The sequence below is a fragment of the Mobula hypostoma genome, chromosome 2 (genome assembly GCF_963921235.1).
Source record: "Mobula hypostoma chromosome 2, sMobHyp1.1, whole genome shotgun sequence".
Lineage (NCBI taxonomy): Eukaryota > Metazoa > Chordata > Chondrichthyes > Myliobatiformes > Myliobatidae > Mobula > Mobula hypostoma.
The window spans coordinates 63,881,253-63,898,182 of NC_086098.1; positions in this window are offsets into that span (position 1 = coordinate 63,881,253).

Genomic DNA, 16,930 nt, shown 5'->3' on the forward strand with positions numbered 1-16,930 from the left:
ACCCTCCTGTATGGTAGTGAAACTTGGACCATCTACTCCAAGCAGGAGAGGAAACTCAATAGTTTTCACCTGCGCAGCCTTCGCCGCATCACCTGGAGAGATAAAGTCCCAAGCTCTGTGGTCCTCTCCCGCACTTGACTTCCCACAATGTTCATGCTTTTAAGACAACGCAGACTGCACTGGCTGGGTCACATCCATCGTATGAAGGATGGTAGACTGCCAAAGGACATCCTCTATAGAGAACAACAGGCAAGAGGAATGTTGGTAGACACCAGCTTCGCTTCAAGGACCTCTGCAAGCACGACATGAAAGCCTTAAAAATCAACACCGAGTGCTGGGAGGATACAGCAGGTGAGGGCAACAAATGGCGAGGTACTCTACAGCAACACCTAGAGCAAGGCGAAAGAGTGATCCTGAGTCAGTTTGAGGAGCAGAGAGCTAACCGTGAGCATGTATATATAGTAGTGCAAAAATAGAAATAAAAAAGTAGTGAGGTAGTGTTCATGGTTCAATGTCCAGTCAGAAATCAGATGGCAGAGAGGAAGAAGCTGTTCCTGAATCACTGAGTGTGCGACTTTAGGCTTCTCTACCTCCTTCCTGATGGTAGCAATGAGAAGAGAGTGTCTCGGGTGATGGGGGATTTTAATGATGGACGCCACCTTTTTGAGGTATCGCTCCTTGAAGATGTCTTGGATAATATGGAGGCTAGTACCCAAGATGGAGCTGACTGGGTTTACAATTCTCTGCAGCTTACTTTAACTCTGTGCAGTAGCCCCCCCCCCCACCCACCCACCCTACTGCACAGTGGTGCAACCAGTTAGAATGCTGTCCATGGTATATCTGTAGAAATCTGTGACATACCAAATCTCCTCAAACTCCTAATGAAATATAGCCACTGTCATATCTTCTTTGTAGCTGCATCGATATGTTGGGACCAGGTTAGGTCCTCAGAGATATTGACACCTAGGAACTTGAAATTGCTCACTCTCTCCACTTCTGATCCCTCTAAGAGGACAGGTGTGTGTTCCCTCATCTTACCCTTTCTGAAGTCCAGAATTAGTTCTTTGGTCTTACTGATGCTGAGTGCAAAGTTGTGGCTATGACACCACTCAACTAGCTGGCATATCTTGCTCCTGTACGCCCTCTCGTTACCATCTGAAATTCTGCCAACAATGGTTGTATTATCCGCAAATTTATAAATGGCATTGGAGCTGCGCCTAGCCACACAATCATGGGTGTAGGGAGAGTAGAGCAGTGGGCTAAGCACATATCCCTGAGGTGTGCCAGTGTTGATTGTCAGTGAGGTGGAGATGTTATTTGCAATCTGCACAGATTGTAGTCTTTCATTTGGGAAGTCAAGGATCCATTTGCAGAGGAAGATACAGAGGACCAGGTTCTGAAACTTTTCGATCAGAACTCCAGGAACGATTGTGTTAAACGCTGAAGGACATAAGGAAGAATTTTCTTCCTTATCAAGCAGTAGGGAAATAAACAAGCAGCGATAGAGAGATTGAATTTTGTAACTGGGATGAGCCAAACAGTGGGTGTAAGGAGGGAATTTGAGCAGATAGGGACTTAATTAAAATGTAGAGGCAGAAAGATCATAATCTCTGCTCCCTGAGCCACAAACAAATTGGGCAAGAGTTAATAAGATCAGAGAGGTAAATGTGTGGCTCAAAACTGGTGTGGGAGAAATGGGTTTGAGTTCATGGGACATTGGCAGCGGTATTGGGGAAGGAGAGAGCTGTTCCAATGGGACAGTCTCTGCCTGACCCATGCTGAGACCAGGGTCCAAGTGAATCACATAACCTGGTGGAGGGCGGGGGGTGGGGAGGGGTGGTTCAAAAGCTTGGAAACGTGTAGATAATGTAAAAGGGAAGGAGAATCCGGGAGAGGTTACTGAAGTCTTCAGAATAAAAAAATAAATAAGATAAAACTTTTCAAAATGAGAAAAAATTAACTTCATGCATCATGGAGACAAATTTGAAAATAAGGCTGGTGAACACAGGACTGAGGGTGTTCTATTTAAATGCATACAGTATACGAAATAAGGTGGATGATCTTGTAGCACAGTTAGAAATTGGCAGGTACAATGTTGTGGGGATCAGAGAATCATGGTTGAAAGAAGGTGACAGCTGGGAGCTTAGGATCCAAGCATACACATTACGCTGATAGGTCAGGCAGATAGGCAGATGGGTTTGGGTGGCTCTGTTGGTAAAAATGAAATCAAATTCTTCAAAAGAAGCGACATAGAATCAGAAGATGTAGAATCATTGTGGATAGAGTTGAGAAATTGCAAGGGTAAAAAGACTTCGATGGGAGTTATATACAGACCCTCTCTAACAGTAGCCGGAACATGGATGCAAATTATAGCAGAAAAAGACAATTCTGCATTGGGTGATGTGTAATGTAACAGGTTTGATTAGGGAGCTTAAAGTGAAAAACCATTAGGAGGCAGTGATCGCAATATGATCGAACTCATCTTGCAGTCTGAAAGGGGGAACCAAGGATGGATCTATTGGTAAATATAACTACAGAAGCATGAGAGAGGAACTGGCCAAAGTTGATTGGAAGGGATCACAAGCAGGTGAGATGGGAGAGAAGCAACAGGTGGAATTTCTGAGAATAATTCAGAAGATATACATCGGTTCATCCCAGAGAAGAAGAAGCATTTTAAGGGAGGATGAGACACCCGCAGCTGACAAGAGAAGTTAATGACAGCAGAAAAGCAAAAACTACTTGGAATCTAGGGAAATGGGATGCTTTTAAAAACCACTAGAAGGCAATTAAAAAACCATGAGGAGAGAAAAGATGAAATATGAAGGTAAGCTAGTCAACAATATAAAAGAAGATACCAAATACATTTTTCAGATATATAGTACAGTAAAGGAAAAATGAGAGTGGACATCGGACCACACTCAAGAGTTAGTAACGGCGGGGGGGGGGGGTGGATGGAGACAAGGAAATGGGTGACAAACTAAATAAGTCTTTTGAGTCATCCTTTACTGTGGAAGACACCAGCAGCATGCCAGAAACTCAAGAATGTTCAGGGGTCAGAACTAGGGAGAAGATGCTTGGGAAGCTGAAAGGTCTGAAGGTGGTAAGTCACCTCGACCAGATGGACTGTACCCCTGACTTCCGAAAGAGGTAGCTGAAGAGGTTTGAGAGTCATTAGCAGTTATCTTTCAAGAATCACTAGATTCTGGGTTGGTTCCAGAGGATTAGAAAATCACAAACTACACTCTAATTTTTAAGAGAGGAGGGAGGCAAGAGGCAGAAAATTATAGCTCAGATAGCCTGACTTAAATAGTCAGTAAGATGTTAGAGTCCGTTATTAAGGATGAGGTTTCAGGGTACTTGGAGGCACATGATAAAATAGGCAGAAGTCAGCATGGTTTCCTAAGGGAATATCTTCTTTTTGGAATTCTTTGAGGAAATAACTAAGGAAAGTCTGTGGATGTTGTTCATTTGGATTCTCAGAAGGTCTTTGACAAAATGCTGCACATAGTACTGCTAGCATGAACAGAAGATTGGCTGACCGGCAGAAGGCAAAAAGTGGGAAAAAAGAGAAACTTCTCTGGTTGGCTGCCGGTGAACGGTAGTGTTCCGCCGTGGCTGGTACTTTTCACATCGTATGTTGATGGCCTGGATAAGGGAAGTAATAGCTTTGTAGCCAGGTTTGTGGATGAAACAATGATACATCGATTGGTTGAGGAAGCAGGGAATTTGCAGAAAGACTTGGACAGATTAGGAGAACTTGCAAAAACAAAGGGAGATGGAAGACAGCGCAGGGAAATACATGGCCATACACTTTAGCAAAAGGAATAAAGATTTAGACTATCTTCTAAACAGGGACAAAATTCTGAAATTAGAAATGCAAAGATACTTGGGAATCCTAGTGCAGATGAAGTTGGTAGTAAGGAAGGGAAATGGATTTGTTTTGAGAGGATTAGAATGTAATGCTGAGGCATTTCTCAGACCTCATTTGGAGTATTATGAGCAGTTTGGGGTCCAATATCTAAGAAAATATGTACTGACATTTGAGAGGGTCCACTGATGCCGGGAATGAAATGATTAACATATGAGGAACTCTTTTTTTTTGATGGCTCTGGGACTGTACTCATTGGAGTTTAGAAGAATGAGGGGGAATATCACTGAAACCTATTGACTGATGAAAGGCCTAGATAGAGTGGACATGCAGAGAATATTTCCAGTGTGAGAGAGTTTAGAACCAGAGGCAGAGCATCAAAATAGAAGGACATCCTTTTGTAACGGAGATTAGTGAGAATTTCTTTAGCCAAAGAGTGGGTGAATCATTGCCACAGACAGCTGTGGAGGTGAAGTTATTGGGTATATTTAAAGCAGAAGTTGTTAAGTACTTAATTTGTAAGAGCAATAGGGAGAAGGCAGTAGAATGGGGTTGAGAGGGAAAATAAATCACCTGTGATTGAAATGTGCAGCAGATTCAATGGACAGAATGGCCTAATTCTGCTCCTATATCTTATTGCCTTATGGTAAATCCAATTGCCTCCTTACAGGCGATTGACTCTATGACTCATCTCAATGAAGATAACAGCCACTTTTTATGGGTAGAGCAATTGTATTCCTAGAAATCAGTCCATATTTTAATATTCTACAACACAAAGATATGTCATCTGTCTGTACTGAGTTAACAACAAATTGTGTTGATTAATTTACTTGGTTTCTCACTCCAACTGAGTATGAGTGAATTTTATTCCAAATTTTTAATGGTGATTTGTGAATTCTGTGAGGGTGAATTTCCATAACCAGATTAGCCGTGCCTGTAGACACAAGAGAAACTGCAAATTCTGGAAATCTGGAGCAATACACAGTCTGCTGGAGGAACTCAATGGCTCAGGCAGCGTCTATGGAAGGAAATGGACTGATGATGTTTTAAGTCAAGGTTCTTCATCAGGATCCTCATCAGGACCCATCAGTCTCGATGAAAGGTCTCCACCCAAAATGTTGACTGTCCAGATACTTTTTGACCCATTGAGTTTTTCCAGCATCTTATGTGCTGCAGCCATGTTAGTATGTGATTTTCTCTAGCTTTTTTGCCAATTACTGATACTTTGTGTCCTTTTCAAACATAAGTGCTATCCTCCATTAAACAACAAAATCATCAGTTTCTGGATTCATCAGCTGCTTGCAGAGGGGGAGCCCGCTACATGGGCAACTGCATGCTCTCCATATCACACTGCACTGACTTGCATTTCATGTAGGCAGCTAGGACACAACATCAATGATCAATCCAGACCAACGGTGGGCCTCATGGTAAATCCTAACATCCTGATCAAGGTGCAGAAATAGAAACTCCTCCAATCCTGGAATGCCTGGAGTAAAAAATGAAAGTGTCTGAAGTCATTTGTACTGCTAAAGAATCTTGTAAGTATGTTATTGGGCTGATCTTCCATTGCCATGAAATCTCTGATTCTCTGCCTCTGGACTATGCTATGTGTTCCATCATTGACTCAATGAATTCTACCGGCACTTTGGTATGACCCAGTCCAGCCAAGGGCCTGTATCATTGCAAGCACCCTGCTGTACGCACAGAACAGCTTTGACAGCTGTTGATGTCCTGTCTCAGCCTCACAAGCCACCACAGTTACTGACTGTAAATATCTTTGATGTAGACATCCCACCTCTCCCAGAAGTTCCAGGAGTCTCCTGCATATTGATAGTGGCTCCCTGACACCCGGAAATTATATACAATATCCCAGAAATCGATTTTTTTGAGAGGGAGAGGGACAGCGAGCATCCTGATTGGTCTCTCTTCGTCCTAAGAGTGGTCCCCAACCACCGGGCCGCGAGGAACGATATGATTTGGCGATATGAAATAATATGAGTCAGCTGCACCTTTCCTCATTCCCTGTCATGCCCACTGTTGAACTTGAACGCACGCATCATCAGTGCGGGAAGAAGATCAACTCCGCGAGCTTGCAAATGACGGCGGGCTGAAAAGTGTGTTTGACATGACATCTCTGCCGGCATTCTGGATCAAAGTCAAGGCTGAATATCCTGAGATAGCCATGGAAGTACTGAAAGCGTTGCTTCCATTTCCAACATATCTCTGTGAAGCTGAGTTTTCTGCAATGAATACAACGAAAACTAAATTGTGGAATAGACTGGACATAAGAAACCCCCTTCGAATATCGTTGTCTCCCATCACCCCTCAATGGCACCGTCTTGTTGCAGGAAAACAAGCTCAGGGCTCCCAATGATTCAGCGATATTGGTGCGATTTGTGTTGCAATGATTTTATATGTTCATATGAGGAAAATATGCGCTGTTTGTTTAATATCCAAACGTTACTTAAAATGCTATGATGCTATTGACTTGTCACTATATTCATGCGAAGAAAATATGCACTGTGTGTTTAATATTAAATTCATTAGATAAATCCTTTTAGAAACAAAATTGAGTGTATTAGCCACTTATAACTGACTTATAGTTGACTTATCACCTATATTCCGGTCGTGATTAACACCTCCGTCCCCGGTCGGCCGGTCCACAAAGATATTGTCAATATTAAACTGGTCTGCGGTATTTAAAAGGTTGGGGACCCCTGTTAAGTAGACCTATCAGTTTTCTCCCTGGGCGGGCTTTACAGTCGACCTCAAAAATAATGACAGTGTTGCTCGCTGCACTGTTTGCAACAGTGACTTTTCTATTGCCCATGGTGGGTTAAAATGTAAAAGACATGTTGAGGTGAGTTTAACAGGTGTCATTCGTTCATTAGCATAGCTAACATTATTTAAACTAGCTGGCTGGCTGCTCAGGAGCTGCCTGAGTAACTGGTGGAGGCAGATACACTAGTGAAGTTTAAGAGACTACTAGACAGGTATATGGAGGAATCTAAGGTGGGGGCTTATATGGGAGGCAGGGTTTGAGGGTCGGCACAACATTGTGGGCCGAAGGGAATGTGCTGTACTATTCTATAACTCTATAATTAAATATTAAAATGATTAAAAGAGTTTTTTTCATACATTTAAGACAGCAAACAGGAATGCATTCACGCACTAAAGATCAATTAAGTATATTGCAACTGTCTTAAATTTAAAACATTTATCACTGGGTGCTTGTCTTTTTTAAAATTGGGTTCTTTTGGGTTTCTTATTTTGTGGTTGTTTGTAAGCAGACAAATCTCAAGGTTGTATAATTTCTACATACTTTGATAATAAATGTACTTTGAACTTTGAACTTTTGAACTTTATCCTGGCAACATATTTCTTTTAGTCAACTTAACAGGCGGCAATCCCTGTGTTTTCACAAGGTTTAACACAGGTCAGGTCAGAAGGCAGCCTTCCCAGCTTGTGAGCTAGGAATTCATTCTGCTCTGTTGTACTCTGAGATTCCAGTGAAGCTGGACAAGATAGCCACAGTCGAAGGGGCAGAGCATAAGGTGCTATCAAGGTTTAGGCCCACACTGGAACTGAAAACTGGGACTTGCTGGCACCGGACCTGGGAGCGGAGGTTCCCGGGTTCGAAACTAGTCGGGTCTGCCCTGAGTACGCTTTCCATCCGTGCTGGGTTGAGTGTCGAGAACGCAACTTGTACTCGTAAAATAAAGGGAAAATACTGCGAAAATGTCCGTGAGAGGAGTGGCGCACCACACAGTCTCTCTCTCTCGCTCCGTGCCTTGTAAAAGCCATGAAAAAGACATCATCACGGACGCACGCACGCACATGCAGACGCAGACGCACAGATTCGCACGCACGCAGGCACACAGCAAAAAAAAAAGAAAACTGGGACTTGCATTGGGAAACCAGGGTAAGAAATTGGAATAAACACTGGCATAATTGGTGTGAAAGGTCCAAATATAATCTCATTGAGTAAAAGAATAAAAACTTGTCACAGGACCAGGCAATGTGGGAAGATGGTCTGCATAAATTGAGAAACAATTTAACTCAGGTGACTGGCAGAAGACATGAGGAAAATCTCTTTCCACACACCATATATGATCTGCTTTTGAAGGAAGGAGATGCATTTTTGGTCACGGTTTATTGAGATAACTAGTGGAAGAAGAGATATTTGTTTCACCATGCCGAAAGGGTTAGGAAATGGGATTAAGTGAAATACTCTTTGAAAAATCAGCATGAGTGTGATAGATAAAAAGATATCTGTGCTACAATGATTCTATGATTCTGCTTTCCAGAGCAGGGACATAACAAATCTTCTGAATCCCATGATCCTGGTGTCCTATTTCTTTGATTGTACTATTAACAATACTTACATGTTCAATAAACAGGAGAACCTAATTAAAATATGTAATGGCACCCTTGACAAACTCATTTGGTTTATCTGTAGCTTGATAAAACTTTGGGAGATTTACAAAATTTGTGACTGAATGACTTTTGAACAGATGAGACAAAAGAAGAAGAGGAAAAATATCCTGCCTGGAAAAGTACAAGAAAATTTTATAGACCAGTGGGAGAACAGCCACAGCATGCAGATATCTGGCAAAATATTTCCTCATGCCTGCAAACTGAAGTAGATTATCAGCAGGTGAGGTTTTGCTGTCTTAGAATTTCTCTGATCATCACACAAATTACAGAATGGTGGTCACTTCTTACAAAGAAACATTAAGAAATTGGACCAGAAATAAGTCATGTGGTCTATCATGCCTGCTTCCTCTCTCAGTGGAAGAGTGATCGATCTTGTACCTCAGCATCACTGTTCTATGAGCCTCCATGTGCCTGGATACAAACATGCAGTATCTCCCACTGTTTTTATAATCAGTAAATAAGCTGTCACAATCATCTATGACAGATCATTCCAAAGACTAACAAACCTCCCTATTAGAAATTTCATCTTATTTTACTCCAAATATTTGAGTTCCTATCCTAACACCATATCACTTGGTTCTAGATTCTCCAAGCTAAGGAAATTGCCTTTCAGTATCGATCCTGATAATTTCTTTCGGGATTTCTAATGTAGTGAATATATCTAGGCTGCTTTAAAAAAATTAGACCAATTTAGCCCTGAATGTCTGATATCAATTGAGAAACAGGGCCACCGAGTCATAAAGCTATACAGCTCAGAAACAGTGCCTTCAACACTACAGTTAATTTTTCCTCTTTTTTTTAAAGAAGAAAATAAAGATTGCACCACATATTCTGCCTGAATCATCTACAACCCAACGGTATGAACACTGAATTTTTCAGTTTTGGGTAACCCATATAATTTTTTTTTCTTTTGCTTCACCGCGACATCAATTGAATGCAATAGTTCCTGGATCATAATTAACTGTTCCATTCTTCTCTAATCCTTTTATTATTTCATTAGTTTGTCCTCAGCCAATTATTCTGGTCCAGGGAAAACCCTTGTTTAATCTGATAACACAAACAGTTGGATTATCAAGCTTTAAATCAGATTTAAATCATGTTTTGACTCTGAACTGCCTAGAATATTGTTCGAACCTACCATTTAATTTTACAATGGGAAATAGAAGCAAAGCACAGTTGATCACACCAGCCAAAGGTTATTATTATGTGGTAACCTTCAGTAATGGTCTATAATAGAGTTGAAAGATTAAAGATAAGTTTTATCTGTCACATGTACATCAAAACATACATGAAATGGATTGTTTGCATCAATGTCCAACACAGTCTGAAGATTGTGCTGAGGATAGCCTCAAAGCATTGACATGCTTCTGCACCAACATAGCATGCCCACAATTTACTATTCCTAACCTGTACATCTTTGGAATGCAAAAGGAAACTGCTGCACCTGGAGGAAATCCATGTGGTCACGAGGAGAGCATACAAACTCCCCTACAGACAGCAGTGGGAATTAAACCTCAATCGCAATTGCTGGCACTGTAAAGTGATACACTAGCCACTACACTACTGTATCATACCAAAGACAAGGCTTTATATATTGCCAACTTGTCATAATTCTAAGATTAAATTAGCTGAATCTCTAAATCACATGGATATTGAGACACTAGAAACTGAAGCAAAAAAAACAGCTGAAAGAACTCAGTGGGTCAGACATCATCTGTGAAGGGAAATGGGTAGTCAACATTTTGGGTTGAGATCCTTCATCTGGACTCATCAGGTGTCACACGAGTGGGTGAAAGAGCTCCAGCTTTGTGGCTTCTTTGTAATACCTGGTTATCTACCTCACTGCAGTCATCACATTCACATCATGCTGAACCACAACAAAGACACAAACAACAACCACAACATTTACATTGCAAAATTACTTGAGATATTTCACAGCATTATCAAGCAAAATTTGACACTGAAGCTTGCAAGGAGATAGCAGGGAAGATGACAGAAAATTATTTTAAGAAGTAGCTTCAAATAAAAAAGATATAACAAGGCAGAGAAATTTATGGAAGGGGCTTCAGTTAAACAGAATTAGCAGAGCAACTCAAATTGTGTGGAGAAGCAAGAAACTACAGATGCTGAAACAGAACCCAAAAAAATTCTGGAAGTTCAGACACATTCATGTAGTGAAAAATAGTTCACACTTCAGGTGGATAATTTTAACCAGAAAAATCAACTTTGTTCCTCTCTCACATGACATCTGAAGCCCATCTTAGTGTTTAATATAACATCATATTTGGAATACACTGTACAGCTGAGAGAGCATGTAGAATTAATCTAAGACAAAGGAGAAATCTTCGGATAGGAAGGAAGCAAAGAAGGATGTTCTTATATCTATGACTAGACAGATAAGAATGGAACTACAGAGGAATGGTCCTACTTCACCCATGATGTCAGAGAGAGATTGTATGAGAATGGTACCAGATAGCAATTACTCTAGTGAAGCCCTGAGGGTTGATAAGTTTCTGTTTGAAAGCACTGTTCCAGACTACTGAGGCAACGTGTCAAACTTCTGTCTTTGCCTTGTAATGTTAATAGCTTGGTATGTAGTGGTCCAGTAGAATGTGGAACACTAATATCACATGTGGTGAAGAAATTCTCCTCTCCCTACTAAAACCTTTTCTTAGACGATCAAGACATAAGTGCACTGCTGTCAATTAACAACAGAGGAACAGATCTTATGTTTATTCACACAGAGTTTTGCATTTCCACAGAAATCTCCCATCTCTTTCCAAAACCACAGTGAAACCACAGGAGAGAGTTAGTAAATGGTTGTGTCTGCAATTTCTCCCTGGGTTTCACAGACCATCCATCTGAGAACCATGAAGAAGTTCAGGGCAATCCTAAACATTTCCAATGCAAACAAACAGTCTGATCTTTCATAGTCTGGCCCTCTGTAGTAAGAGCAACTATTTTCCCTCGTTCAATCCAAACATTTGGCATTGGTTTTTACCACAGAAATAATCAAACAGCAATTCCATAATGATAAATAAAATAAAGTGATAAGACATATGAGCAGAATTAGGTCATTTGGCTCATCGAGTCTGTTCTGCCATTCAATCATGGCTGATCCTTTTTTTCCCCTCCTCAACTCCAGTTCCCATCCTTCTCCCTGTAACCTCTGATAGATAGATAGATAGATAGATACTTTATTGATCCCGCGGGAAATTGGGTTTCGTTACAGCCGCACCAACCAAGAATAGAGCATAAATATAGCAATACAAAAACCACAAGCAATCAAACAACAAAATGCAAACTATGCCCAATGGAAAATAAGTCCAGGACCAGTCTATTGGCTCAGGGTGTCTGACCCTCCAATCAAGATGCATGTCCAATCAAGAACCTACCAAGCTCTGACTTAAATACACCCAAAGACCTGGCCTCCACAGCTGCCTGTGGTAATAAATTCCACAAATTCACCACTGTCTAGCTAAATAAATTTCTCCACATCTCTGTTTTAAATGGATACCCCTCTGTTCTGTGCATGTGCCCTCTAGTTCTAGACTCTCTCACCATGGGAAACATCCTTTCCACATCTACTCTATCTAGGCCTTTCAACATTCGAAAGGTTTCAATGAGATCCTACCTCATCCTTCTAAATTCCAGCGAGTACAGACCCAGAACGATCAAATCTTCGTCATCATTTCATTCCCGGAATCATCCTTGAGAACCTCCTCTGAACCCTCTCCAATGCCATCACATCTTTTCCTAGACAAGGAGCCCAAAACTGTTCACAATACTGAAGGTGAGGCCTCACCAGTGCCTTATAAAGTCTTAGCATCACATCCCTGCTCTTGTATTCTAGACCACTTGAAATGAATGCTAACATTGCATTTGCTTTCCACTGACTTGACCTGCAAGGTAACCTTTAGGTTGTTCTGAGCAAGGACTCCCAAGTCCCTTTGCATCTCAGATTTTTGGATTTTCTCTCCGTTTAGAAAATAGTCTGCACATTTAGTTCTACTACCAAAGTGCATGACCATGCATTTTCCAGTATCGTATTACATTTGCCACTGTCTTGCCCATTCTCCTAATCTAAGTCATTCTGCTGCCTATCTATTTCCAAAACACTACCTGCCCCTCCACCTATCTTCGTATCATCTGCAAACTTGGCAACAAAGCCATCTCTTCCATCATCTATATCATTGATGTACAACATAAAAAGAATCAGTCCCAACACCGACCCCTGCGGAACACCACTGGCCACTGGCAGCCAACCAGAAAAGGGTCTTTTTCTTCCCACTTGCTGCCTCCTACAATCAGCCAATGCTCTAACTATCCCAGTAACTTCCCTGTAATACCATGGGCTCTTATCTTGGCAAGCAGATTCATGTGTGGCACCATGACAAAGTCCTTCTGAAAGTCCAAATATATGTCATCCACTGCATCCCCTTTATCTATCCTAATTGTAATCTCCTCAAAGAATTCCAACAGGTTCATCAGGCAAGATTTTCCCTTAAGGAAACCATACCAACATTGTCCTATCTTGTCCTGTGTCTTCAAGTACTCCATAACCTTATCTTTAACAAATGACTCCAACATCTTCCCAACCACTGAGGTCAGGCTAACTGGTCTATAATTCCTTTCTGCTGCCTTTTTCCTTTCCTAAAGAATGGAGTGACAGTTGCAATTTTCCAGTCCTCCGCCACCATGCCAGAGTCCAATGATTTTTGAAAGATCATTACTAATGCCTCCACAATCTCTACCCTTACTTCTTTCAGAACCCTAGGGTGCAGTCCATTTGGTCCAGGTGACTTATGTACCTTTAGGTCTTTCAGCTTTTTGAGTATCTTTTCCCTTGTAATAGTAACTGGACTCACTTCTCTTCCCTCACACCTTTCAACATCTGGCACACTGCTAAGACAGTACGAGGACTGATACAAAATACTCATTCAGTTCATCTCCCATCTCCTTGTCCCCCATTATTATTTCTCTGGCCTCATTTTCTAGTGCTCCTATATCCACTTCCATCTCTCTTGTATTTGTTACATACTTGAAAAAACTTTTAATATCTACTTTGATATTGTTTGCTAACTTGCTTTCATACTTCATCTTTTCCCTCCTAATAATTCTTTTAGTTCCTTTTTGTAGGGTTTTAAAAGCTTCCCAATTCTCTGTTTTCTCACTAATTTTTGCTTTGTTGTATGCCCTCTCTTTTGTTTTTACATTAGCTTTGACTTCGCTTGTCAGCGTTGTACTATTTTCCCATTTGAGTATTTCTTTGTTTTTGGAATACATCTATCCTGTACCTTCCTCATTTTTTCCAGAAACTCACACCATTGCTTCTCTGCTGTCATCCCTGCCAGCATCTCCTTTCAATTTACTTTGGCCAACTCCTCTCTCATACCACTGTAATTTCTTTTACTCCACTGAAATACTACTACATCAGACTTTACTTTCTCCCTATCAAATTTCAAGTTGAACTCAATCATATTGTGATCACTGCCTCCAAAGGGTTCTTTTACCTTAAGCTCCCTAATCACCTCCGGTTCATTACATAACACCTAATCCAGAATAGCTGATCCCCTAGTAGGCCAGACTGCTCTAAAAAAGCCATCTCATAGGTATTCAACAAACTCACTCCCTTGAGATCCATTTCCAACCTGATTTTCCCAATTGACCCGCATGTTGAAAGCTTTCATGACTATCATAATTTTGCCCTTTTGACACATCTTTTCTATTTCCTGTTGTAATCTGTGGTCCACATCCCAGTTACTGTTGGGAGGACTGGATATAACTGCCATCAGAGTCCTTTTACCCTTGCAGTTTCTTAACTCAACCGACAAGGTTTCAACATCTTCCAATCCTATGTCACATCTTTCTACTAATTTGATGCCATTCTTTACCAGCAGAGCCACACCACCTCCTCTACCGATCTTCCTGTCTCTCCGATGCAACATGTGGCCTTGGACATTCAGCTCCCAACTACAACCAAGATTCAGTGACAGCCATAACATCATTCCTGACAACCTATAATAGTGCAACAAGATCATCCACCTTATTTCTTATACTCCATGCTTTGAGTATTGTAAATCAGACCACTCAGTTCCTTTTATAACCCACATTTGATATCAACACTACTCTCTGATATTCACAAAGGATCTGGGTTTCTTTCAAGCAGAAATGACATGGGCTTTCGATTGTAGACTGTTTTCTGTCTCTCTTTCAATGAACTCAGAATATCATGCAGTAGCATCCATCAATCTAACTCCCACCTTTCAACAGTAAGAGCAAAGACCTTGAATATCTGTTGATAGTTCCCCTGCCTCCAAGTTTACTTTAAATAAATTGCCCCTTGGCTTGTCCAAAAAGGTGAGATTATCAGCAATCACATTAAGAGCACCACCCTGAGCAGAATCTGAGATCGAGTGAGAAAACTGTCACCATGCTTTGTTCTGTAGACATCCTGTATTATTATTTGATACATTTAGAGTAAAATTTTCTGACTTTGTTGCCCTTTCTAATTCAACCAAATGGTCACAATTGAATTATTTCTAATTAATATTTTAGTTGGTCTAAGTGAATTTGATTCTTGCCAGTATTCAAATTAAAATTGATTAAAACTATTTACTGTGACAAACTTGTTTATAGTTTTAAAGGAAAATTTTCATTCCAAAATCAGTATCTGGTAATATTATTGTACCTTAACTAATAATTGTAGAATATTGTTGCTGGCAGCAATCCAATGCATAGTTATTGTACACATATTGTTTCATTGACCTGTAATGGTATGCTGAAATTTGGCCAAGATACTAATTTGGATAATTATTAGGGGAAGATCATTTTTACATTAGCCAGACAGAATCTTTTTACATTTCTGTAGGATATTGAATATGAATGTACACTCAGTGGCCACTTTATTAGGTACACCTGTACACCTGCTCGTTAATACTATTATCTAATCAGCCAATCATGTGGCAGCAACACAATGCACGTAGACATGGTCAAGAGGTTCTGTTGTTGTTCAAACTAAACATCAAAATGGGGAAGAAATGTGATCTAAGTGACTTTGACAGTGGAAAGATTGTTGGTTTGAGTATCTCAGAATCTGCTGATCTCCTGGGATCTTCACGCATCAAAGTTTCTAGCGTTTACAGAGAATGGTGTGAAAAACAAAAAAAAACAGTGACCTGCAGTTCTGTGGTTGAAATCCCTTGTTAATAAGAGTTCAAATGGTTCTGTTTATTTTCAGGGTATGTATGCAGTATGCAACCTGAAATATGTAATCTTCACAGACATCTGTGAAAACAGAAAACCCCCAAAAGAATGAATGACAGAAAAACATTAGAAACCCAAAGCCCCTTCTTCCCCCTTCCCACGCAAGCAGCATCAAAGCATCAAATTCTCCCCTATCCCACCCATTTCAGCAAAAAAGCGTCAGCACCACCACCCACCAAGCAATAGCAAAGCACCCAAAGAAAGACCATGCTCTGCAGTCAACAAAAGCTGTTGTTTACCTGGCAGTTCGACATGCCACATGAGACAGAGAGATGTCACCCACTTCACAGCAAAGGGGGAGACCAACAACAGTTGCTGTTATAATGTTACAGCCTGCCGCGGTGCTTTCCTTGACTCAAGAATCAGCAGCAATCTCTCCCCATCATCGAGAAAAAGAAGAGGAAGTGTGATTGCTCGACTACAGAGATGTCTGTTCACACATCCACCACAGCAAAATCCTGATGTTCCTTCTCCCCAGTGCCTCAGTTGGCAACACCAACCTGGAATCGGTCGATCACAGGGCTGAGCAGGGCTGCATCCCGGAGGCACCATCTTCCAAGCCGCACGTGGGGGCTGTTGGAAAATAGCCAGCCACAGACATCCTGCAGCGGGAACTCATCCGCTGTGAAAAACCACAGTCTTTGAGTGCCGTTGCAGATCAGGGACCTTGATAGAACCCCAGCCACCTTGAAAAGGGAAAAAATACATTTAAGAGAGTAACTTAAACTGTTTCTGCAGATGAGCTCGAAGAGACAGCCACTTGGAGCCATCTTAACTCCGCCACCTATTCAGCCAAGAAAGTTCAGAGGAAAATGGCCAGGAAGTAACTCAAGTAACCAGTGGTATGCAGAAGAGCCACTAAAAGGTTTACATTTGTATGAGGAAAAGTTTCCTTGTCCACACATCTCTCCCCATTGATCCCCTCCTGGCTCTCATCCCTGCAAGCAGGACAAGTGTTACACCTGCCCTTCACTTCTCTCAAGGCCCCAAACTGTCCTTCCTGATGAGATGACACTTCACCTGCAAGTCTGTCGGGGTCACCTACTGTACCCAGTGCTCCTGGTGCGGCTTCCCAAGCACCAGTGAGAACTGACATAAATTTGGAGAAAGGTGTGTAAAGCACCTTCGCTCTGTCTGTCTCAACAGGTGGAATTTCCCAGTGGCACCCATCTTAATACTAGTTCCCATTCCCATTCTATGTCATTCCATGGCCTCCTCTACTGCCATGATGAGGCCATTCTCAGATTTGAGGAGCAGCACATCATATTCTATCTGGGTGACCTCCAACCTGACAGCATGAAAATTGACTTCTCTAACTTCCATTAATTTCTCCCCCTCCTCTTCTCTCTTCTCCATTCT